Raw genomic sequence first — 24,928 nt, forward strand, 5'->3', positions numbered from 1 at the left:
CTCGGAACAGGGAGCTTACTAAAGCTATGTTCAATAAATGTGGGAAGTAGACAAGATACACAGGAAGGGTATACGAAACCCTTTATTTTTCACTCTTTACAATAATTTCCGGACTTCGGAATACAGAGACCAACCACTTGTGGTCTGAACGTAAGAATATAAAAATATTAACTAAACTCTAACTTAACTTTGGAATAATAAACAAGGGCCTACGTGGAAGATTGGCCGTATATTAACAGGAAGCCGTATGTAGTACAGAGAACTGTTAACACTACAATACGTTTAAAATTATTAAAAGGATTAAATCTCTGGCCTGGAAGGCAACCAGCAACCGAGTAAAACTGCTAAGGCAAGCGGCCTGCTTCTATTAACTCCTTCCTCTCTCTTGCTTGGCAAAAAGCCACAACTTAAGTAGTACTTGGCGTTCGCCAGACAAATTTGCATAAATAAGTTAAAGCTTTTAATTCTGGCCGGAAGTAGAAAATAAGAAGTGATAGTAAAGATTTAAAATAAAATAAACGTTCGTAAAACATAAGATCCTTACATACTTCCCGCCAGAGTTAATAGTTTGAAACTCAGGTCTAAAACGACCTTGTTGAAAACTTTTAGCTCTAGAATCTAACACGAGGCCAATCTTTTACAAACATTCCTCTCTAGAAACTAGAAATTTTAAAAAAATTTGTTTTTACATTATCAGCTCCATGGATTATTACTTTTCATCTGTACTGCATCTAAACAGGAGCTTTTAGTTGAAATCTGGTTCTCTGGAAGGAAAACTAGTTTAATGAAATGTTACACAATGAAATGGCAAGTAACATGAATATTTATATTTCTCTTAACATTCTTATTTCATTCATGACTTTATTTTAATTATCTCTCCCCGTGCTCTCTGACATGTGTTGTAAAAGAAAACACCAAACACGAATGTGTTTATGTATACGTGTGCAACACTGCCGCCTACAATCAAAACACTAACGTGTTAAAATTCAACATAACAAGACCTCGTAACACACCTTATCTTCAACTCTAAACCCTGAGGTAATATTCTGAAAGTGGCTAACTCTGAAGTGTAGCGTCAGAGAGCCTAACTACATTCATTCAACCTTACTTTTCTCTTTTTTTTTCACAATACTTTTCTCTCTCTCTTTTTTTTTTTTTTTTTTTTTTTTTTTTTTTTTTTCAGTAACACGAATAAGTTTAAAATTTTTGGCATTTCTTTCACTTTTACCATATCACAGTATTTCTTAACATTTAAAATAACAGTTCACATTGTATATAAGAACATATTAACATGCCGTTAATTTTACGCATTTTAAAACATACATTAGTAGTACATTGTTAACTTCTATTCTTTTCCAAGCAAGTGCCAATTCTTCTACATTGAAATACTACATTTCAAAAGTCTTTCAGACTAAAACTTTCTTGCCAGAATGTTTTAAATAAAATTTATACAATAACTCTTACAATATTCAAGTATTTACACATTCCTATTATACATCAACTTTAGTTTTACTCGCGAGTAATTGAAAAACATAATACCAAAATAGGTAACAACTCATTTCTCGCCTTTTTGGCGATAAAGGTAGACCTCACATGAGGTAAAACGTCTTGAAATCTGCCACTTGCAGTAAGAATGAAAGATTAACTTAAGTTTGCAAAGTAACATAAAATTTTACTTATCTTTGTGGTATTCGGACATTCTTTTCTCTGCCCAGTCCTGGAAGGTAGCAAAGATTCGTGTTTGATTTATCCTCCTTCTTGTGCGGGCTCGCCCTTCAGTTCCTTCCTCTAGGAGTTTTCTTTTCCCTCCAGTTCGGTCACCCTTGAATACCTTCTTTTTCGCCTCTGCCTGTGGTCTTGGCCGTTTGATGGCCGCTGGTCTTGGCGGAACCGGGACACTTCTCTCTCGTTCCTGCTTGGATCTCGTTGCTGGCCGTTCAAATTTTCCTTGTATCTTTTCCTCCGCCGCTGGTGGTCCTTCCGCAATTCGGCGACATTTGCTGCGTAGAGTCCTGTCCGATGAGTAGATCTTCCGTTTGGGAGCCGGGTTATAGTTGCCGTTATTTCTCCTGGCTTTCTTTGCATTCGTCGTACTTCTCCCTTCTTTATTCTGGGGGTGGTCGTGAGCTCTCTTTTCTGGTCGGTGGAACGGCTTCTTTTTCTTGTTACCTTCAATTTTCCTACGGAGAAATTTTCTTTTCAGTTGCTCCTGCCTCCTAATGGCTTGCCGTTGTGCTTGTCGTTGTTCCACCTCTGGAGCTTGTGCCTGCAGTGCCTGCCATGCCGGATCCTTCAAAAGATCTTTAAATATTTGCATTTTATTACGGTCATAGTATGGTTTTATTTGGTCAATGTTTGCGGAGCATGTTTCACCATTCCTTGCTTTTAACACCACTACAACGTGAGTTATTTTTTCTATGACATATGGTCCTTCAAATCGTGGAAAAAATTTGGCGGTTTTATCTTCTGGTGCTGAAGAAAGTGAATGCTTAATTTTTAATACTTCATCTCCTACTTTATAAGTTACTCCCCGTCGTTTCATGTCATAATACAGCTTCTGTTTTCTTTGTGCTACTTCAGTGTTCTTTTTTGCTTCTTTAATTAATTTTTCTATGTCACCCATTTTAAATTCTGGGGCTCTTTGTTGAACATAAAATAATTTATCTAACGGCGTTATAATCTTTCTGCCTAAAAATAACTCAGCAGGAGTTTTGCCCGTTGTATCATGTTTTGCGGTCCTAAGGGCGAAAGCAAATTCATTGACATAGTTATCCCAGCTTTTATGAAAATTTTTAACATAACTACGGATAATTTTCACTATATTTCTATTGACCCGTTCCGCTATATTTGATTGCGGCCGATACGGGACCATTTTTAAATGACGTATGCCCAGTTTTTGGCACATGTCTTCAAATATATTACTTACAAATTGAGGACCATTATCCGATATAACTTTTAGGGGCGCCCCGTATTTTAAAATATATTTATTTAAAATAGAATCAGTAACTAATTTCGCGGAGGCTCGTTTTAAGGGAACAATTTCGGTCCACTTACTAAAATGATCAACCATAACAAGGAGATACCGACTTTTATTTAACTGACTTTTTTGGGAAAGGGCCCAATAAATCGATGCCAATTATTTCATTTGGAAAATCGGATTTAATACTATTTAGAAACCCGGCCGGGCGGAAATTAATATAATTAACTGCTTGACATGTTGGGCAGGACTGGACATACGCCCTTGTTAACTTTTGCAGTTCAGGAAAATAGACTGCCTCGCGTACGCGTTGGATAGTTTTTCGAATACCAGCATGAGAAGCTAAAGGGCTGTCATGTAACTCCTGCAGGATATTTAATCTAAGACTAGCTGGGATAACAGGTCGAAATTCGTTGTTGGAATTTGTAGTTTTTGTATAAAATAATAGACCATCTATTAGTTCGTAATGGGCCGCCCTATTTCTTATCGCCACAATATCTTGGTGGCTAAAATTTTCAGGATCCTTTAAATACTCATAAATGTTTCCAAACTCAGGATCCTTACCTAGTTCGGTTATTACAGTTTCTCGGGAATTTATTGTACATGCTGTGAGCATTGCCACCTTTACAGTATTACCTTCTTCATCTATTTTTATTCTGGATAGGGCATCTGCTACGATATTTTCCTTTCCGGAGGGTATGCTTGATTACCAGATTATATTCTTGTAGCTTGAGTGCCCATCTTATTAACCTTAGGGATAATTTTTTCCCTGAGTACAATCTAGTTACCGCCGCATTATCAGAATACACTGTTATTGGCGCTCTTCCAAAATAGACTCGGAACTTTTGCACTGCTAACAGAACTGCAAGTGCCTCTCTCTCAGTCGCGGAATAATTTCTTTGTGTTTGATTTAAAGTTCGACTAAAAAATCCCACGGGCTGCTGATTTTGCGAAAGTACCGCTCCTACCGCATAATCCGAAGCATGCGCTGAAATTTCTAAATTCTCATCCTTTTCAGGACATTTCAACACAGGGGCTTGCGTTAATGCTTGCTTTAATTTTTCGAAAGCACTATTGGCTTCGGCCGTCCACGAGAATCTTGCCTTTTTCCTTTTTAATTTTAACAATGGTTCAGCAATAGCTGCAAAATCTTTTATAAAGGACCTATAATATGAACAAAGTCCTAGAAAAGAAGAGAGCTTCTTCGCCGTATTTGGCTGCGGATATTTTTGCACAGCGATTATTTTTGATTCGTCTGTCTCGATTCCTGAGATATTTTGTAACCTAAGTATTTTAATTCAAGGGCTGCAAATTTGCACTTTTCGACATTAACTTTTAGACCGGCCTAATTTAATAATGAAAACACCTGTCTTAAATCCTGTACATGTTGGTCCAGATTATCACTAGTAATAATGATATCGTCTAAATAGATAAATGTGGACTTTCCAAGAACAGGCCTTAGCACAATGTCCATACATCGCTGAAATGTTGCCGGTGCCTCTGAAAGGCCAAACGGCATACGCAGGAATGCATAAGTGCCAGACTTGGTTATAAAAGCAGTCTTAGGCACGTCCTCCGGTCTAACCCCTATTTGAAAATAACCAGTCGTTAAGTCTAAAGTCGTCATATATTTGGTAGATGTTATGTTCCTTAGAATTTCTTCAATGATAGGTAACGGATATACCGGATATTTAGTTATGGAGTTTAATTTACGATAGTCAATCGCGAAACGCCACCTTTTTGGATGTGTTAATGGATAGTCATTGTTTTTCTTACATAAAACCACCGGGCTAGCATAACTACTTGAGATGGGTGTTATGATCTTTTTACGCAGCATATCGCTAATGTACCATTCTATAATTTTTTCTTTATTCTTATCATACCGGTATGCTTTGTGGCGAACTGGCTTTGAATCCCCGGTGTCGATACTATGGTTAGTAACTTGAGTAAATCCTGGAATATCACTAAATAACGAAGCAAATTCACTTACCACTTGTCGGATTCTTTGTTGCTCTTCCTTAGGCAGGTGATCAAGGTTTAACATCGGCGGTTCCGTTTTTTCTTCTCGAACTGGTTTCATCGTCAGCTTAAGGGACGCTTCATTAAAATCCAGCGTTGCTTCTGCCTCTGAAAGAAAATCTATTCCTAAGATAATATGTGCTTGAAGATTCTTTACTATGAAAAACGTAACCTTTACTTGTTCGTCCTTGATACGAACGTATAGCGGTAATTTACCTATGCACTTACATCTTTCTCCTTGCGCAGCTAACACTGTCGTATTATCCGAATTATATATGCGATATTTACGAAAATACTTCCTAAAAAAATCTTCTGCCACACAGGAACACTGCGCGCCTGTATCCAGGAGTGCGGTGGCTGGGATATTATTCACCAACACTTCAATCTTTGGAAAAGTCAAATTTTTCACCATTACTGTATTTAACTTGAAGGAAGAGGGGTTTTCTTGGCCTTCGGATTTCCGCACCCTCCCGTCAGCAGAAATCCGTTTTAGTTTAAATCATTTTTCATTTCCATGCTTTCTTTCTTTTTCCACTGGCCTTGAGACTTTTTTTCCTGGATTGCTATTGAACTGTCGACGTTCGCCGGCTGTTTTTGGATGCTCGGGTTTCCTTGCCCACTGATTCGCTTTGCTTCCGTAGCCGTGTACTTGACTTTGCTGTGGTCTTGGCTCACCAAATTGGTTTCGTTGTTGATATTGGCGTCTTCTTTCAATGTCCGCCGTTCTTCGACTTTCAAACTGGATTGCTAGCTCAAATAACTTTTCCAGTGTAGTCGGATTCCTTAATTCAATAAAGTCTTGTACTTGGGGAAGTAACCTCGGCAAAATCACTTGAATTATCTCAGGATCCGGACGGTTTCCATACGATATTTGATTTAATAAAGAATGTGTTTATTTAGCATACATACTTAAAAACAATTAATTATTATTTAATATTTTTGCTCTTGAACTGCATTCTGGAAAATATATTCTATTACTATGAAACCAAAATTTTAAACTTTACTTCGATAACAATGAAATGCACCTATTTTTGCAGACAGAAAACCAAACACTGTTTTCTCTTTTTTAGATTTTCAGTTTCTGAGTATATTGTTATTCTTTTTCATAAAAGTGAATGGAAAAAGAATGAAGCATGCATTTACAGTAATTTAAAATAATCTTTCTTCGAGTGAGGAACAACGAACTGATTTGAAAAACAGAACTAGCAATATTTTGTCACTATGAACTAGACTGATAAGTAAGAAGAGCAGTGCACTCTGCGAAGAAATTGCAATTCGATGTGCGAAACGTTTTTTTAAAAGGGCTGGCAATTAATCACGATTTTTTCCATAAAAAATAATAGTTTATTTTTACTTAAAGGAATATAATTGGTTATTTTTCATGCACAGTTAGTATAAGGACCAACATGCGGAGATAAAAACGTGTGCATCATCTAATTAATTTACTAAATATAAAACTAGATGGCCACATACTTTATTCTCTCGTGTATTCAGTTTCTCTTTTTTAACTAATTTTATCGTGCTAAAATTGAAAGGGGAAAATTGTACGAGTAATTTAATTTCGAAGAACAGGGTTACAGTAAGAGCATAGCAAGTCAAAAGTAGTCAAGGATAAAATACTGATAACTGTCACAATATTACATCTTTAAGAGAAACCTACATTCCAACAAAAATACATAATAATATTGTTACGAATTTGGTATTTAAAAAGCTAATGTTAGTTCAATGATAAATTAAATGGTCTTATTTCTCGCCTGTGCAGCGCGTGACGAATATTAAAAGAAAGCTAAGCCGGAAAATTGAAAATACAAGAGCGCGCATTAAACATTTAATAAATATCTCTTTTTGATTTCGAGAAAGTACTGGAAAATTCTAGCGCGTGATTTTAAAATCTTATAAAAGGAGGAAAACATCTCAGTTTGTAGGAGTTGCTTAGTTTGTTGTTGTTTAGAAAACTGCTCTTCTTGATTGTAGCGAATTCGCGGATTAGCTTTCTTTAGCTGTTTTGAATTAAGTTCTATTGGACATTTGAGTAGTTAAAAGATAACTACTGTGAGATATTGTAATACTGCATGATAATTTGAGAAAATTTAAGCATTTTTGTTGTGATAATAATAAATTTTTGTTCATTTTTCATCGGACTTGTGCATTCATTTCATAACGAACCCGTACGCACGCAACAATTTTTTATGTCAGAAGTGGGATTTGAATGCCAATAACAAGAGCGATGGAAGAACAATTCAGGCAAATGATGACTGCATTTGCTGCTTTCCAAGAAAAGATGGAAGGAGCCGTCAACTCCGTTAAGGAAGATATAAAAGCTGTACAAGAAAAGATGGAAGCTGGCCAAACATCTTTTAAAGAAGAAATTAAAGAGAAAATGGATGCTGGTCAAATATCCGTTAAGGAAGAAATGAAATTGGGCCAGGAATGCGTTAAGGAAGAGATGAAATCCCTTAAAGACGAGATGAAAGCAGGTCAGGACGAAATGAAAAGAGAAATTACCTGCGTAATAGAAAATAAATTTGAGGCTATGGAAGGCAGAATAGATGCGGTTGAAATTAAAGTTGGACAAATTGAAGAAAACGTTTCTTTTGTGAAAGCGCAAATAGAAGACAGAGTTTCGGCCGTGGAACAACGAATAGGTTACAGAGTTGATTCAGTCAAAGAAGAAATCGAAGGAAAAGTTTGTTCCGTTAAACAACAAATCGAACAACAAATTGATGAGAGAGTTTCTGCAGTTGCCAAAGAAATGGATACTTCGTAGCGTCGGCAGGGAGCGGATGTGATGATTTTAAATTCTTACCGATACCTGCTCGTCCATCTCTGAAGCTATCCACATATGATGGGAAGACATCCTGGCAAGTGTATAGGACCCAGTGTTCTATCGTTGCGGATGCGAATGGATGGGACTCCCAAGCTAAGGCCTGCCATCTCGCCGCTTCTCTGAGAGAAGACGCAGCGGATATCCTGCAGACGCTTCCCGAAAATCAAAGGCTAGATTTCGAAGCTCTATCCGGCGCTTTGGAGCTGCGCTTCGGCGAGAGAGAAATGTTTAAAAGACTACATCAGGCTTCAATTAAAATTCCGTCAACAGAAGCCCACCGAATTACTCCAGGAACTCGCCACGGATGTTGAAAGGCTGTCACATCACGCCTTTTCGGAGTGCCCGACAGAAACAAGAGAAATCCTGTCGCTGCAATATTTCATCGATGGCATCCGGGATCCTGAAATACAGAAAGCTCTTCGAATGGCAGATGTAAAGGACATAAAAAGCGCTCTGTTGTACGCCATGAAGTTCGAGGCAGCCCAGCAAGCAACTAGTAGAGACCGCTACCCAGTTAGAGCTGTGCGAGTTCATGAGGCAGTGGATCAACTGATGGCTCGTTTAGATGATTTAGCCAGACAAGTCGACGCTTTAATACGGAGTAGGAGCGAGAAGAAAGTGGCTCTAAGGTGTTGAAGATGTGGTAGTGAAGGTCACCTAAGACTGAATTGCAGAACACCCCAGGGTACGGAATATAAAGCAGATGATTTTACCAGACAAGTCAGTGGCTTGAGAAGAAAGTAGTTCTAAAGTGCTGGAACTGCGGAGTTGAAGGCCACATACGAAGAAACTGCAGAACACCCCGAGGTACGGAAAATAAGACCATTTCCCAGCAACGACGCAGTAAACAAATTAGTGACCATATCGAGGAACGGAGGTTGCCAGATAATGAAAAATCTTGTTTTAAAGCGCTAAAAATTTATACAGTGAGTGGCAACCGTAACGGACTGTCCATTAATGGGAATATCGATGGAGTTCCTTGCAATATGATCGTTGACACAGGAGCTAATGTTACCATCATTAGGAAAGATTTAGCTGAACAGTTTAAAGATAAACTTATTTAGACGCCATCCTGTGTTACCCTTCAGACTGCTTCTGGTGATAAGATCGACATAACTGGGAAGTTAAACGTAAACATCACGTTTGGAAGTGCCGCCTACCATCACACGGCTTATGTGGCGGATATCACAGATCCATGCATACTCGGATTGGACTTCTTAAGGAAATACAATTTTTCCTTAGACTTCAAAAACAATAAGCTGTTCTCAGCATCTGAAGACATGACGATCCATCTTCAAAAGGAATCATCGCCTGGAAATGCCGACGTCTCATATGAAAGACCCTATTCAAAAAGCTGCCGAAATCCTACTAGGGTCGGAGAGAAACACCAGACTACCGGGTATTCACCATCACAGATGCTCTCCGGTCGAGACCTTCGTCTGCCTTGTGACCGCCTGTTTGATCGCCATACGGATGCGCCTTCATCGCCTGAGGAACACATCCAAGATGTCCAGGAGCGTTTTGAAGTGATGCACCGTTCCGCACGAAAGCGAGTGAACTTAGCGACGGAGAAAGTGAAGACCAGATACAGCGCAAGAGCTACTGGACATAGATTCAACAAAGACAAGGTGTGGTTGTGGAACCCGATTCGACGAAAAGGAGTCAGGCCTGAATTACAGTTACCTTGGGATGGTCCGCACACAGTCCTAAACAGGCTGAATGACCTCGTAGTTCGGATTCGTAAGTCTTCGAACTCTAAACCTAAAGTCGTTCATTACGACAGGTTAGCTAATTACTATGGCCATAGTACGTAATATAAATAATTGTAAATAGTGTAAGACCATGGTTCTTTTTGTTTCTAAATGTGTATTTAGTATTTGATTTGTATTTTGTATTTGATTTGTATTTGATAGCATTTGATTTGTTTTATTTATTGTTCATGTTGTTTATTATTCTAATGTAATGTTTATTATTGTATTCATGCCTTAGTTGTAAGTTTGGCTTCCTGTCCAGGGATTGTACTGCCCGGGACGTGCAGTCCTTGGGAAGGGGGCAGTGTTACGAATTTGGTATTTAAAAAGCTAATGTTAGTTCAATTATAAATTAAATGGTCTTATTTCTCGCGCTGTGCAGCGCGTGACGAATATTAAAAGAAAGCTAAGCCGGAAAATTGAAAATACAAGAGCGCGTGCATTAAACATTTAATAAATATCTCTTTTTGATTTCGAGAAAGTACTGGAAAGTACTAGCGCGTGATTTTAAAATCTTATAAAAGGAGGAAAACATCTCAGTTTGTAGGAGTTGCTTAGTTTGTTATTGTTTAGAAAACTGCTCTTGTTGATTGTAGCGAATTCGCGGATTAGCTTTCTTTAGCTGTTTTGAATTAAGTTCTATTGGACATTTGAATAGTTAAAAGATAACTACTGTGAGATATTGTAATACTGCATGATAATTTGAGAAAATTTAAGCATTTTTGTTGTGATAATAATAAATTTTTGTTCATTTTTCATCGGACTTGTGCATTCATTTCATAACGAACCCGTACGCACGCAACAATATTAATATTACAATAGTTGATGATATTGAGCCGATATCATCAACTATTGTAATATAGTTGATGACAGTAACTGAACCGGGCACGTCACGCCACTCAATTACCTTGTAAAGTCCCACGGAATCTCACATGAATGAAACCTGATCGCAGTTCACAAGAGGGACATTAGTGAAGAAAAAGAGAATGTGAAAAGAATAAAACACTAGGATTTCGAAAGATTGAAGGCATCAACAGGAGACAAGGCTACAATGAGCTGGAACGTAAGTAATAGAAGTAAGGTGAAATAGCACGTTAGGAAAGTTTCTTATGTGTGGGAAGAACACCTTCCACTTCCGGTTAACTTAATGAAAAATTTACATAAAATACATTTCAAATAATAAATGCAAGGTAAAATAAAATAGTCAATATCACTATTCAAATACAAATTGAATACACTGAACAAATATAAAAATAATCAAAGGAATACAATTTACCAATAAACTGGGCGATAGAAGAAAAACTTTTATACCATGGAGAAAGGAGAAAATTACGCAATTTTATTATTATTATTATTATTTTCAGAACCTAGCACTAAATATGCGGGAAAAAATACGCGAGGAGGAGAAAATATGAAAAGAAGTAGAGTATTTTTTTCAGCGCAAGTTACAATTCAACATTTTTGTAGTGCCATTCAGTAAGATTGGAGGTATATTTTTAACTCAGCTGGGAAAAGACTAGTCTATTCCGCTGTTCTGATAGCTGTTACTTGCTCTAAAACTAGTATTGTCACGGTGATACATCGCAGAAATAGCACATAGTTTGAAACTGTTAAAATTGCTGTGCGCATAATTTAAAATTGAAATTATCGAGTGTTAAAGCTCTTCATAGCACTACTCCTATGATCGGAAGTCGGGATGTTACTTCCAAAATAAAACTATTTTCTATTACGGCATTTCATGAATTGCCTCATTTTATGAACCTAATGAGATAATACTACTTGTGCCTCATAATAGCCTAATGAGTCAAAATTTGGTTATGGCTGTTTTATACACAATTCCTGCATTCCCTTCCTGTATGTCATATAATAGGTCCAAACGTGTAAGAAATCTCTCTTCTCAAGAATATCTTAATGGTGCATATACTTTTTAATAGATGGCTTTTTCTGTGCAGTTTATTTTAAAATATACCTATTCACTGCAGAAATATTGCTTTCCGTAAATTCATAGTTAAAGATAGCTCCCAATGCACGCGGAAGGGAGTATATTTATAAATATATTTTTAGCTTCAGCACAAAATATAATAGTTCAATAATTTAACTATCTTGTTCTTCAGAGCGCGTTTTAAGCATCAAGCTCATGTAAGACTAGTTTCATATGCAAACTCTTCCCTTCGTATCAGTATAAACCATCATCAAAGCAGAGTCGTCTTACATGTGGTGAGTCTTATGTTCTGGTCAATACGATATTCCAATTCGTTTTCAAAAATGAAACTATTCTGTTTGATCTTAGATATTGTTGCATGAAGAAAGATTTGATTAAAACTACACTGCCCTCCAAAAGTTAATGAACAGCATGTTTTTCAAAGCTCACCATTACAAAAATGTCAGTAACGTTTAAATTCACAGTTCATATGCATGACAGCAAACGAAGTTTACGAAAATATATGCAAAAACAATAGCTACCACTTTTATTTTATAGAAATAAATACTTATATAGGAGTTTAACTTTTGTTCACAAGTGCTGATCTTCAATTGTTATTACAATTTCGTGAACCATATCGACGACAGTCTATCAATGTCCAGGAGAAGTCGTTTGCCTGATTCGTTGAGGTGGCAGACGATCGGATGGATGGAAATGGGGATGTCACAAGCTGATGCTGCTAGACGTCTCAATGTCTCTCGTAGTGTTGTCCACCGACTATGGCAGTGCTCCGCAACCTTTTCTCACCTGCGACGCACAAAAAATCTTTCTGCAATTTCGTGGCACACCAAAGAGTTCCGAGTTATCAAGGAAGTGCCGAAAAAATTCAAATGCTGACACACTTACAATCACACACACAACCACACAACAGTGAAATATATAAAAACATTTAAAATAGACATTATTAAGGGAAAAAATTGTCATTGTGTATTAAATACATGATAAAAAAATTGCAAAATGTCAAATACATGTATTTGATTGCGGCACACCTATATCCTACTCATGGCACACCAGTGTGACGCGGCACACAGGTTGCGGAGCACCCTTGATTAGTTTGAATCCGAGGATTCTGTGTTTAGAAGGCATGTTACAGGTAGACTGATCTAACGCACTAGTTACAATCAATCCCACATTGTGTAAAGACACAGTTACAGAGGTGGTGAAGTGATGGTTTGGGCTAGGATCTCTCTCAGTAGTCCCACTTACCTGCATGTGTTCCATGAAGGAACTTTGACCGGTGCCCGAGCTCGGGTTAATGAAGAATATCTTGAGGGTCGCGGTATGGAGCGGATGGAATGGCCAGCTCACTTCCCAGATATGGATCGGATAGAGCAGCTTTGGGTCTAGCTTGGAAGAGAGGTCGCTGCTTTAAGTCCTCCACCAAGGTCGTTAGATGAGCTTGAACAATGATTACTCCGTGTCTGGTCATTGGTTCCCATTTCACTGACCGACAACTTAATTGATAGCATGGAACGTCGCTGTCTCCAATGTATTGCAGCTAGGAGTATACACATTCCTTATTATAACGCATTTTTGTAATGTTACAACCCCATTTTTCCTCAAAAAACTATGATATGCTGTTTCTCCAAGACTGGATTTCTCTGCCAAGAGTGCAATTTTTTGTTGTGATTCATATTTGTGTTGAACTTAAGAGTCATTCTATGTTGCATTCATTAAAGAATTGTTTAGTGAACATATCCGGTAAATTTCTTGTTTCTATGTTGCTTCATTTTCAAGTTAGACACAAAAAATATGCTGCTTGTTAACTTTCGAAGGACAGTGTATATTATCAAGCTATAATTCTAATCATACACCATTATTTAGTCTTAATTTCAAACATTCTTTATATTCTGCTTTATTTGGTTCAATATCTCTGCAAATATTTCGCAGCAATTTCTAAATCTCTTACCTGTTATCAACATCTTGAAACAGCTTCACCACTAGTTGAAATAATAAGCTTGTGTCTTTTCCTTTTTCGAAATTCGAACAACCATACGTTGCACTTATCTAAGTCGAACTTTCTTGGCACGAAGGCCATTAATTTAGAAACAGTACTGCATTAAAGATATTTACTTGATTATCTGAATTAAATTTTATATATCTAGATGTGAGTTAGTATGTTTTTCTTCGAAATATTTTTTTAATTTACTTAATGGCTTTCATCCAAATAAAAAATGTTCTGCTGGGCAACATTTGTGATTTTCTGTATTTCTGTGAATGAAAAATTCGTGATATCAGAATTCCTATTATTTATTACCTGAAAGATGCTTTAGCTCTTAATTCCTTTATATGATTGCTATTAGGAGAATTGTTCAATTTCAAACACGCCTTTAATTAATTTTTTGCATTATTTAGTACATGTTATGCATTGGGTACATGTTACATTGGGTACATTGTACATGTTATGCATGTTATACATTGGTGCATTTCTTTTGACCGTAACAGTGTGAAATCGCAAGTACCAGACATACTGACTTATTTACTTATCGATTTATGTGATAATATATTAAATTAGTATATTAAACTAATTTTTTAATCGAACGGTTAAAGCCTGAATGCATCATAATGAAAATCTTGTACTACATATATTCCCGGATAAGACATGCAAACTTCTACGGTTATGTCTTAACTAGCAGGTCAGTTAAATAACAATTAATGATTCAATTAATGATTCATTAAGCTGTGTAAGATTTTCCGCCTCCAATTAAATTTACTTTTACTCCAATTAAATTTGGGTCATTTTAATGCAGTTTTACTAATTCCCCAGCCCTTTTCCATCTGCATTTTCCTTCTTGGTTCGCTTTGTAAATAATTTTCTTTGAGTCATCTGAAGCCTTCCTTTGTTAAAAAATGAATAAGAGCATACAGAAAAGTATTTTTTCTGGCATAATATGTTTCCTGTAGACTTATCTCAACAATTGAAGACATCTGTCTGACTACCTTCGCACTCAATGATGTATAGTTTTGCGTGATCAGATGTCAAGCATCATCTTCTCTTTGCCCAAACTGAAATAGCAAAGTGAATCACAGGAAAGACACAAATTATTTTGAACTTTTTTTTTTTTTTTTTTTTTTTTAAGGACTATTAAGAATATAAAACATTTTTGAACGTTTTACCACAGCTTTTTCCTTATTTCGAAGCATATGTCTTTTAAGGAAACAGGATACGTTTTTATATTTCATTAGCAGGGAAAATGTTTGAAAAATTTCATTACTATTAATTTTTATTAATAAAATTTGAATGAAAATTCCATTTAAAAAAAGTAAGCTTCCTCAAAAAATCTCGCATGTTTTATATGAAAAAGTAAAGCGACTAATTTGAATAACGCACCGGTGCTTTTTAAAATAGTAGAAACTACTATAAAAATTATGTATGTTTTATGGGTGTAAAGGACATAAAATTATACAGGTAAAAGAGGAAAAATTATAAAGTACTATCTTAAATTACATCTGCTTACAAAAAAAAACCCTTTGAATATTTCATTTGGTACGTTTTAAAATTAGTTATAAATGATTTAAAGTAATTCCTCCTAATTATATGGACAAGATTTTATGAAAACCAGCTTGCTCATCTTTTAAGTTTTTTTTTTTTTTTTTTTTCAGGAAGTTAATGAAGTTTTTAAAAATATTCAGACAGTTTTGGTGTGCATTTTTATTAGTTTTTTTATTAACAGTTTTATATATAATTTTAATGAATAGATCTCTTATATTTTGGATAACCATTGGATGCGAAACTTTATTTGCTTAATCTATTGTAACTAAGCATGCGAAAGCTACCTGCCTAACGGAAGGAATATTTTCGCAAACGACATTCTAAGGAAAATTCTCTCGGTTTCACATGGCACTATAAGTCCATTTCTGCCTTTACTTTGGTGATAAAGAAACTTCTGCATTGATGTATTCCTTTCTGGAAGGATTAGGAACATCTCACAGTGACGAAATCCCTACATTGTAAGAATATGGTCTTCAATCGTTGCCCTCAATTCTCCAGAAGCAAGCAAACTGGGTCCAAGACGGAAATATGGCTAACAATGGAGTGAATCCTGTCGCTGCGAGAGGAAAGGAATAATCAAATACTTGTTTTTCAAATACTACTCGCTGTAAAAGTCTGGCCATTCTGCATTACCGTAAAAATCTGATCATTGTCACTGATCATTTGACTTTTTCAATCAGTCATAGCCAACTGGTGCTGTGGGGGATCTCATGCGATCCTTGAAGTTCTTTCTGCGACCGACGGCTAAATTAGCAAAATTTATTATAATTTCTGAAGGTACAACTTAAATTGGCCCTTTGAGAAGCCGAAATTGACCCCTGCTTTTCTACATGATTATTAGATAGATGAAATTACATGATTATAAGAAGCGAGATGCTCAATTGTAATTTACATTTCGATAATTCCATTATAATTACTTCTCGGCGAAATCTCGCGGTTCAGCAATTCAACCCCCAGTCAAAATAATAATTCGATAAGAAAATTTTAAAGCACTGACACTAGTTGACTATCGTTTTACAGCTTGTTTTAAAACTTAACAGGTAGTCATCACGTGTTAAAGAGAACGACGTGCAATGATTTGCAAAACTATAGTATTTTTTAATAGAAAATGAATTAAATTTAGACCACAGCGTTAAAAATTATGCAATGAAGCATCATTTTCAATTGAAAAAAAATTATGAAAGATTATTTCCCAGAGAAAAGTAACTAAGTATGACTGGATAAAAATTCTATTCCAGTACTAAGATAAATCATAAGTCTTATCAGTGAAAGGAAGGGAACAACTTATTTGTATATCAACAAATTTGAAGTTAAAATCCAAATTTAAGCAAGATCAGCTACTAAATTTTTGGCTGTAGATTCATGCAGAATACATAGAAGGTTCTCCCGCCACAATTATAAACATTTTAATGCCATTCGGAACAACGAATTTATATAAAAAATCTTTCTCAACGTACGTGGCAACAAATACAAAATATGAAAACAAATTAAATACTGAAAATGAAATACAATCGCAGATAACATTAACAGAACTAGACTTCGAGAGTTTTTGTAAAAGGTGCAAGCACAGCCATGGCACTAAATATAATGCAAGAGTAGGTGACACCTGGAACGCGAGTTATTGCTACTAATAGGTAAATTACATTGCTATGTTAAAATGTTTTGATAAAAAGTACAATACTTTTCTTTAACTGTCTTTACATAAAATACCTATAACATACTGAATTACTTTAAATATATTTAAAGATATATTTTTTAAGGTTGTGATTTTGTTCGCAGAAAAGTTTTAAGAATTGCGTGAGTCGATAAAGTTTAAACACTATTGATCTATAATGTAACTTCTTCCTTCGTTAGCGCTCACCTGGATTAAAGTTGGTTCACTTCTATTTAAGGGTGGAGTTTTAAATTTTGAATTTAACTGTATGTTACTTTAATACACGCAAATAACGGAGTATGCACAAGTAGTGCCTTCTGTTAAGTTCAAGCTTAAATAAAAAAGTCTATTTAAAACTATCGAAACATTTTGTCGTTCATTCTCACTTAGTAGTCTAGTAACGTCTAAAGGGCATTTTATTATTATTACATAGGAGTCTATAAACTGAGTAAGAAACGCAAGCTAAACTTGCATCCCAAGAACATTTCTTATATATGATTATTCTAAAAACAGTTGCTTAAAGCTTGAAAATAATGCCAAAAAAATGTTAACATGTTTCCAAAACTTTGGAGCGAAGTTTCGATCAAATGAAATGGGTAGATGCGAGCAGTAAATTTCTCACAGAGAATAAGAATTACATTTTATGGACGTGGCAAAATCCAGGAAAGAGTGACTAGGTTGTAGGAATCCTCCCATTTATCTATTAACTAAGTGCTGAGGAGCCTAATGAACTACTAAGCGAATAATCGCTTAAGTCCGAAAACAGAAACGTAGACTCAAGAAGGATTAATTACCTTTTATTTCTCAAAATAAAGTTGACAGATGGTCCCTTTCTCAGGACGCACAACAAAGCCTTCACTTGGGATTGAACTCAAAATGTAAGAAATAAGAATTTAACTAATGACTGACTAATTAAAGAGATTTAACCGAAGCTAACACAATTTCTAAACTAGTTGGCCTAATATTAAATATTAAACCTAATATTAAATCAGCTAGCGAAGCTATAATATCAAGGGCACGTGATACGGCCGAGCGTAGTGCCAACTTAGAGAGACGTAGCCAAAAGGCAAACGCGCGCTTTTCAGGAAATCTAATCTCTCTCGAAGTCAGTGGAACTTCGACTTAAATACTCTCTACTACTCATTTGCATATAACGCGATTCTAAAAACTCATTCCGGCAAGGAATCGTAAGCTGAAACTAAGAGACAGGAAAGTGTGATAAACTTAAAATAACTGTTATAAAATTAGGATAAACCTTACAAGGTTTCTTAAACTACTGACCTCATTTTTAAAGCATTCGTTGTACTTAAAATTTCTACTTGATGGAGTTCTTAATCTCGTGATTGCAGCTCTTCTCTTTCATGCTTCATCGAAAATGATGCTAACGATATCTACTGGACCTGTCTGCTTTAATACATACCGCAATATGTTTTGTGTTTGTTCTGAAAATCAGAGATTAAAATCACGTATGCGTTTAAAAATTAAGTTTAAATTGGATACAAATGCATCAGGTTTTGTGCAAAAATGCTACCTCGTACTTACTACGAATAAGACATTTATTGTATTTCAAATTAATTCTCTGTTCTCTCTCACTATTTCGTTAATAAAATGTAAATATAATATAAATGTAAATAAAGCTTTTTCTAGTAATCTTTCATCCAAATTTGTTGCAGCTCTGCATTTTTTTCTTTAAAGCCCTTGTTTAAGGACTTTAATAATTAAAGTAATGTAATTCAGAGAATTTAATTTGAAGGATTGGTGTTGTCTTTTTCATATTACATGGAACAATGGTTGCCAAAGCCTACTCCGAAGAAAGGTTGGACTTCTATTTTCCACCCCCAGTTTTGAAGGACAGCACACCGGGGAAGGATATGGGGTCTCTCACCCCCCTTTCCTTTGACGAATCGACAGAGAGAACTTTCGGCTCACCTCATAGTTAGAGTGCCGCAATGCCGTACCGACACTAAACATATACAAACATCCATGTCTTCTCCGGGATTCGAACTCGGGCCTTTCGGTACCGTAATAGGCTCCCCTAACCACTATCATTTTGTGTTCTCCTGCTCACACACAGCACTTAACAGTCTCAAGCAACCAGGAGTCAGATTCTGGCCAAATTGGTTCCAGAATCTACAAAGTAACAGAGTTGCCCAGCGGAAACTAAAAACAATAATTGACTATTGTACTAGCAATTACTCTTCGGCTCAGGCAAACTCGACGAGTTTATCGCTGTACGGGTACCCGCGTTATGACGCTATCCCGGCGTAGATGTTTTACGATTTTCGAATCTATGTGGTTACGAATAGTTGGAGAAAAAATTCGAAGATTCAAATTTGAGTTCATAACAAAAAAATGTCTGGGGAGAAACGATGTGTGAGTCCGAAAAAACATACTCCAGTAACTCTAGGCCTTGGCGAAGATAAGTACGCATGGCTATGGCATAATTAGATAAAAAGAAATTGCCTATTTCTCGCTGAGATTCAGAGTCCAAGTGGTGACCACATGTTTACATAAATAAATATCAATATATATAGTAATAAGAAATAATAAAATATACAAGAGACCACTATATACAATATATACATCAGACAGTAATCCAAATCAAAGCACAGAATAGTAGGGAGAGTGTACATAAATAATTTATATATTAAATTACAATAAATATCTTAAGACCGCAAGCGGCCGTTTACTGTTTGTATCATTTGTGAAGTCGTACTGCATGACAGGTATTGTGCTATTGTTTATACTTGGAATATTATTGAAGAATTTCTCAGCCAGAAGGGCAAAGTAAGTATAAATAGTAGGAATTTCTAATTCCTCATGTATTGCCGTGTTCCGAATGAACCATCGGCTATTAGTAGCTTGCCTAAGTGTTACATTCTGTAACACTTGGATTTTCTTATACAGCTGGTATATCCCCAAACAGGGCAGGCGTAAGAAAGTATGGGACGCAAAAGGGTTTTGTAAATGAGCAATTTGTTATCTATAGAGAGAACGGAGTTCCGGCCAATTAAGGGGTAAATGTTCGTTTACGAGCACGGAACATGGCAATAAGCTGTGTAATGTGTGGGGTCCATGTGAGTCGCCTATCTAAAGTAATGCCTAGGTATCGGGCTTGCCTAGTCCACTGAACAGGGATATCGTACATGGTGATGCAGTCTTCTGAGTCGATGTTAACTTTTCGTGAATCTCTTCTGTTACTCTTCTGACACTGGAAGATAATAGTCATAAAAATCTATATAAAGATAGTTCAATATGTCAGCAACAGAGTATGTAATATGTATGTTCAATATGTAATTTTGTATTTATGCTGTGCCAGGTTCTCATACATAAAGTTCGTACTGTATCTGAATGCTGTAATGTATCTGTACATGTTTATATCTTTTATTTATGATAATGTATCTGTACATGTTTATATCTTTTATTTATGATATCTAATTTATACTAAGGATCTCGCGTACCTCAATGGCATGCTTCTTGTAAACTTTAACTATCATGATAACGCATATGTATGGGTGTATATATCAATATGAAAGAGAGTATGTATACTTTTATTTGTTTCGTAATATCTATGTATGTAAGTGTGTATATATCTGTATATGAGTTTGTATTTATATGTATGTACACATATTTTGATTGTACTCTTCTTCAAGTGCCTTGTATACACATGTATATATTTCTTCAAGTGTCTTGTATGCACATGTATATCTCATTTTTGCATTTTATAAAAGTCGTCTGCTCAGCCGGGGCTGCCCAGGGCTGCGGCCTGGTAGCTAGTGGTTGACTCCCGCCAAGTTGGTAACCAATTGCATGGCATGGATATATCTATGCTTGGGTCGGAAGCCAACTCAGCGGTTTACCTCCCCTAACCACTATACTGTCTGGGCTACATTTGGAAGAATAAAGCTTTGGGAATCAGTCACTGCTCCTTTTTATAATTTAAATGTAATCAGTTGTGTATTCTGGATAAGTTTAGTTGTATTTAATGATTTTAGTTTTTTTTTTTTTTTAAACTCATCTTTTTTTTTTTTTTTTTTTTTTTTTTTTTGTGTGTGTGTGTGTGTGTGTATGTGTGTGTGTGTGTGTAATTTGATTATAAAGTGCCTATTTTATCAATGATCACCGTGAACTTTTTCAGACATAGTTGTATCCATAAGCCTTATTTATTTTTGGTTTCACTTTGCTAACCGGTGTCTATTTTTTTGATTTTGTATTTCGGCAGAATTGCTATTGTCTCCCTGAAATCTTTTGCTATTTTCTCCCTGAAATCGGCGGAGGGCTGCTGCGTAGTGAATTTAAGTGTTCTAATTAATTAACGCTATTGTGTATCACTTAGAACTCATTCAAAATCAATTTATCAATTATTCTAAATTTATACTACATAACGCTTATTTTATTTAGTCAAAGAATTAATTGCTCCATTTTTCTACTTGAGGTTCCTGTAAGTTAAGTTGAATTCTATTTTTCATTTATTTTCTGAGCTAGAGCGAATGAGACATTTGGCAGCTGGTCAAATTTCCACGTAATATTGAGGTTTAAAATTACTTAATATAATTATTTATATATAGAACCTAAATTACTTAAGAAGAAAAATTAAGATATGTTCAATAGAATTAGAGTTATGCCCGATTAATTATCTAAATTTTGTAAATCCGGTTAGGTTCTTTAGAGTATTTAAATTAGTCAGTTTGGATGGCGGTAGAAGGACAAGGTCACTTCCACGTTCCCTGTTTTGGGGTGGGGTGATTTGCACGAAAAAGGGTTTACTACATTCTTTGGCTGATTGGCGATTAAGGGGGGGAAGTTGTTTGAACTTTTGAGGGGAAAAAAGTGGAAATTTTTGCGCTATTTTTTTCGTGACGTTTTTGAGCGGTATTGCTCCCCAAATTGGAGAATTTTTAGGAATATCAGAGCCCTTCAGATTAGAAACCAGTTGCAGCCCTCCGTTCGCCCTCTCTCTTTCTCTGGTTTTGTTGTGCAATAACTTCGTAGTAGCGAAGAGGGGCAGATTTTTGCTCCCTCAAGCATTAGCATGAAAATGCTTGATTTTACTTAACTAGGTTTTTGCAATATCTTTTCTGCAATAACTTATTGATATAAGATCTACAGAAATTTTTTCCTGGTCGACATAGACATGCAGTTTCTTCAGTATTCCTTAGACACTAATCCATAGACATCACTAACGAAATGAAATTATCTGACTTCTCTTCGCCTTGCGACTAGCGAGCCCCTTTTCGTGCAGGGAAGGCTGCGGTTAGAAAGTAGTGTGGAATGCCCATATCACTGGTCGACTTCACTTGCTGCCTTGGCTGGAGTAGCCCTGGACCAGCAAAGATGTCGAGACGGCTAAAATTAATCCTACATCTTTAGAGACGCTTCAACTTCCATCCTTGAAATTCGAGGGAAATAGTACGTCATCCCCAGAGTTTCAGTTTTCTTTTCTACTTGCGGAGACGACTGTGATGAGCGCATTGCTCCGAAGGAACCTGGCATCTTCCATTCCTTCGCGGTTGGGAGCCCTGTATTCCTGTAGACTCAGACAAGCCAATACTTTTTGTATTAAACTTAATTAATTTGATAAGATTACAAGGAAAAGTCATTTAAATTCTTTCCTATAGTAAATTCGTAATAGTTAGAAAAAAGGTTATAAGCTTGAAATTAATTCTCTTCTCTTTACCAGAATTAATTTAGCATTTTTGAGGTAGCCTATCTTATTATTAATTTTCTGAATCCCGGTTTTAGATGCGTACCTCATTCCCGGTTTAGTTCAATAATTACATAGTAAGGGATGTTAGTTAAATTTATGTTCAACTGAACTGACCACTGTAATACCTGAAGTTGTTCATGTTAAATTTACCGTATGCGGTCTTTTAGTGAATTGGTGCAATATCAGCTTGCATTAGCTTTATGGTTGATAAAGAATTTTTTTTTTTTTATTTTCGGTGAATATTTGATGAGTTTAAAGGAACTGGGACAAAAATGTGCAACATTTATTTTATTTTTAAGAAATTATATATATATATACATATGTCCAGTTATTTTAAAGATAAAAATGTATATTGAATAATTGGTATCTGAACAGCTAAATTGTAATGCAACATAGCCTTGGTATTATGTTTTTTTTAGAATGTTAGATTCCTATTTTAGGGAGATTATAGGTTATTAATTTGTTAATTGTCAAATCATATTTAGCTAACATGGAAATAAATTCTGCGTTATTTAAGTTAGAATGTATGTCTTATCTCTTGGCTTGCTTTATTCACTTTCTATGATTTCTCTCCAGCTAAACTTTTTTGGGTTGTCTGGTGAATTACACAACGCAAAATTTAGTTTTATTAATGATACATCACTATTTCATCGCGGTTACACACCTCTCTGCATTATTATAGTGCCCACAGTTGAAGGGTGTTCTCATTTGTATTAAGGTTTAGAAATGAGATTTTACGTTTCGTAATTTAACGACATGTAAACATCTTTAACATACCCTGTGGATAATATGTTACCACAATAATAAGCCGAAACGGTTCATACAATAATAAAGAAGCGTATCTATAATTCTGATGCGTGACAAAATGGGACAGAAACCTATGATATGCTACGCACTAATTATGCAGCTGATGACATCTGATACGTCGCAGTTTGCACGGAATCATTAGGTTCCTATGAGCTGTAAAATCTGCAAACATCAAGAACTTATTTAAGCATGCAGTTTGAAATACAGTACAGTGCAGGAGATCTATACACTTGTCTCTTGCCCTACATTGTGCTTTGCAATACAATGCTGCTATACAATACTGCATTTGCTATACTAATGACTAAGTCCTAATATCCTGTATACTCATTCCTGTTTACAGTAGCCTTCTCAATAATAAAGTAGTTCATTAATGTTTGTTAAGAAAATTAGAGCGAATGTTATATAACACAGTCTTATGCTACTTGAGTAAAATGCATAGAATGTTCATGAAACCAAATGAAACTCAGGCCTTGTTTGTGTTGTTATCCAACTTGCGCGTAATAGCGGCTTGAATATCGGTTACGTCGTCATAGCGCTTACTCTTCAGGTTTTTACTGATTTTCCGGAATAAAAAAAAATCACTCGGCGCTAGATCGGGGGAATATGGAGGATGGTTGAGAAAAGGCACATGCTTTTTTCCGTTAGAAACTGCACCAGAACTGAAGCCGTTTCAGCGGATGCATTGTCATGCAGCAAGAAGAAATCCTTCTTCTTAGATCATTCCAGAGGAAGCCATCCTCTTCACAAACTAAGGAAAACTTCACTTCAACCTATCCACAAAACTAAGAATTTACAGTGGTTTTGCCACTGTACTTAAAATGATGACGTCGCTTATATGGCAGAAAGAAAATCTGTCTCGACAGTGTATACATTGATGAAAGTATCCTCATGAAACTCGCATGATATATAGCATTATAGTCAAATTCATAATTGAATACTGGAACGATTAGAAACGTCTACATTGCATCTCAATAATTTTAACTTATTTTTAGATGTCATAACTTTTCTCTACGTTCTATCAACTATTCCAATATAACTAGTCGTTTTTTAAATAGAAAAATCTCTTTAATTTAAAATTCAAACTACTGCTCTGAACACAATAAAAAATAACTAAAAACCGCGTATAATCATGTTTTATTGCATTCCTCATTTAAATGGACTGATGAACCGTTCACGATTAGATATTCAGCCCGATACTCGCTGCCCTCACCCCATTGTGAATAGAAAGCTTTGGCAGTAAACACAAAGAATATGTACACTGCGGGGGGGGGGAGGAAAAAGAAAGAAAGAAAAGGACAGCTCTATATCTCCCGTTCTACTAGGCCGATTGATGAAATTCAAATTGCGTTTTCCGTGTCTCGAAAGTGCGACTTAGGATACATATTAGATTTATATGTAGTTCTAACATAAGTGTTTTAACACAACATCGGACTTTTTCTGAAACAACATATCAATTTTTTTTCCATATTTCGATTCTACGACTCAAATTATGCCTAGATATTAAATTATATAATTTTTGGTGAAAACTTTATGGAGAAATTTAAAAATTTATCTTGCCGAACTTTTTCCAGTTTGCGCCAAGAATAATTCGTTTGGCGAACTTCTAAATTTATAGCAACCTATTTTCCTTTACTTTTTCTTCATGGTCCACGAGCGGAAAAAAAAAGTCATCATTCATACTTTCAAGTAATTTTAACAAAGTGCGTAAACCA

General features: G+C 35.7%; 1 protein-coding gene across 2 annotated transcripts in view; it reads left to right on the top strand.

The window, feature by feature from the left end:
* LOC118191609 (uncharacterized) overlaps nucleotides 1–24,928 on the top strand; it is a 135,729-nt gene that overhangs the window by 105,322 nt on the left and 5,479 nt on the right. The window lies entirely within an intron of this gene.

The sequence above is a fragment of the Stegodyphus dumicola genome, chromosome 4, assembly GCF_044657685.1.
Source record: "Stegodyphus dumicola isolate Sdum_Otavi_A_Nest chromosome 4, ASM4465768v1".
NCBI lineage: Eukaryota > Metazoa > Arthropoda > Arachnida > Araneae > Eresidae > Stegodyphus > Stegodyphus dumicola.